The following is a 2,465-nucleotide window of genomic DNA, read 5'->3' as shown; positions in this document are numbered from 1 at the left end:
CTGATTTCAGATGTTTCCCTACCAATCCCTACCAATTGTTCTTGATCCCACTCTGAAGGGCTTAACCCTCCCTACACATGGCCCTATCTGTTTGTTGTTGTTTTTTTCTTTTGACCTCAAGTTTAGTAACCAGCACCAGGAAGATAATTCTTCTTACTTACAATAAGTTGCCAGCTTAAAAAAAAAAAATATATATAATAAAAAATACATGGCAAGTCTTGTTTTTTCCTCCATGAAATCACAAGCTTTTTGACTTGAAGAATGGTAAACATTACGTCTCTAGGCATGCCTTACTTCAGAGATGCTCTTGGCTGGAAGTCAGGATCAGGATTTACCTTCGGGTGGAATATTTACATACTCCCAGTTCTACTCAGTAATATGCCAGTCAATTTAAACTTTTGTGCCTTGAAAAAAAAAAAAAAAAAAGAGTTTATTGTGCAACACAAAGAATTCAGATAAAGAACTGTGCATGACATCTTGTTGCCTGAATATGCTGTGTGCAAACCATGTTTGCTTCAAACCTGGAAAATTTGGATTGAAGTCTTGTGGTAAGATGGCATTTTTTTAAATTTTTTTTTTCTCTCTACGATCTTCAAATTTAATATACATATATGTATTTCTTCTCGAAAATGTAGTGAAATTAATTTTGTGTTTGCAAAAGCAACTCTCCACTCTGTGCTTTTTAAGTTTAGACTTCTCCCTTTCTCCTTCCATTTTCACTAACCTTTAAGAAAGAAAGTAGGACTACCCCAGGCTTTTATTTATAACTCCCAGACCATGGACATGCCACTACAGATACATCTATGGACTTGAAAAGGAAAATATACACAATCAAAGCCATTTCTCCCGATAGCTGCTGAGCTTTTTACAGATTTGTCTTACATTTGCTTGTCCTCAGATTATTGTTTCAATTGGCAGTGACTAGGCAGGGCAAGTGTGACAACTGTACTTAAGAAAAAACACTTGAGTTTCTTCCCTTCCTTCTTTGTGCAATTTTGGGAAACCAAGAGTAGTAGTGGGCTGGTCAGCTCCAGGCCCCTTACACACAAGTTCACGCTGCAGCACCAGCAGTTCCTCTTCCCAGGTATTGCTGCAACGAGCCACGCGTCAGCGTAAATGGTGGTTGTCTTCTGGTGGGAAAACTATTCTGCTTGTAGCAGCTCCCCATCTTCTTCAGGCCACTTCTGTGTAAATTTATGCTCCCTCATCATATGAAGCTTAGCCAGTCTCCGCTGCTGGGATAATATCTTTGTTTCATTTTGAAAAAAAAAAAAAGCTTAATAGATACAGTTCTGGAACAATAGTTCCAGGCCAGTTGTATCATAGGAAGCTTTCCTAGCTACTTGTTTATGTTCCCTCTTCTGTTTTTCTGGCCCCATAAATCTTGTGCTGGTTTTACACACTAAGGAACAGATTCAGTGGAAGCTGCAGAGACTGTACGTCCCAAGACTGAGTACTGGGTACTCTCAAATAGCTGAAGCATTGGATTTGAACTCACCCCAGGCAGAAGTAAGTATTGTATCAGACCTTCCCACTTCACGGGGGAGTGATCTAACTACCAGACCCTAAGCTATGAAAAAGAAATATTTATCTTCTTTAATTTGATGTGGTGGGAAGAGTATAAGGCTATGTTATATTAAATGCATTCTTGATTTATTGCAGAAACAGAACACTCAGCTCCAGTATCATTAGTTAGTCTCCACTGGACTATGAAATTGTAGCAATTACATTAATTAAGGTTGGATAAAAGGCAACTAGACAAAAGAAGGGAACTGAGAAGGCACTTGGAAATTCACTTTGCTTTCTTTCTATTGCCGGTGTGAGACAAAGAAACCTCCTTCAGACCCCTCTCACAACCCCGCTGATTTGCCAGTTCTGTTCCTCAGCTAAGTCCAAGCACAACAAGGAAATATAACATTAATAGCTTAGTAATGTAAGTAATTCTACCAAAGTGAAGAACAGAGCAAATCAGAAATAAGCGTTTCTAACATTAACAACTCACAATAGTTGAAATCTCATGCATCTAGGAAAAGAATCAGCACTTTTTTTCTAACGTGAGAGTCTGTAGAATACAGCTACTCACAAGAGAACATTTGGGATCAGGCTTGGATTAGAGAATTGAATCACCTATGTATCTTCTTCCAGTTTAGTAGCCTTTACTAATACTTCTCCCACTAGCATATGGTTTTTCCTTGTAGTGTATGTTTCTTTATATGGTTCAGAACAGCTGGTGACCAGTTGATAGCTGCAGATAATTAGCTTTTAATTATTGCCAGTTATGTTTTCACCTGTTCTACTTACAAATCCTTCCATTCTGTCAAATCCAATTACAGCTTTTAGACCCTTTTCTATAAGAACAGAGAATGGTAAAAAGCCCTTTATCAGGAGAAAATTAACTCATAAAGTAAGCTTTCCAGAAACATTTCAACTTGTGTTAAATTACTACTAAACACATATGTGTATAC

General features: G+C 37.8%; 1 long non-coding RNA gene across 1 annotated transcript; it reads right to left on the bottom strand.

The window, feature by feature from the left end:
• Window positions 1–1,007: 1,007 nt before the first annotated feature.
• LOC310895244 lies at window positions 1,008–2,248 on the bottom strand. The gene is made up of 2 exons (XR_014580571.1): window positions 2,084–2,248; window positions 1,008–1,247 (listed from the first exon to the last, which is right to left on the bottom strand). It is a non-coding gene; the product is annotated as an uncharacterized lncRNA (long non-coding RNA).
• Window positions 2,249–2,465: the final 217 nt, after the last annotated feature.

The sequence above is a fragment of the Anser anser genome, assembly GCF_964211835.1.
Source record: "Anser anser genome assembly, chromosome: 2".
Lineage (NCBI taxonomy): Eukaryota > Metazoa > Chordata > Aves > Anseriformes > Anatidae > Anser > Anser anser.
Note: the sequence above shows the minus strand (reverse complement) of the source record. Positions and strands in the feature narration are given on the sequence as shown.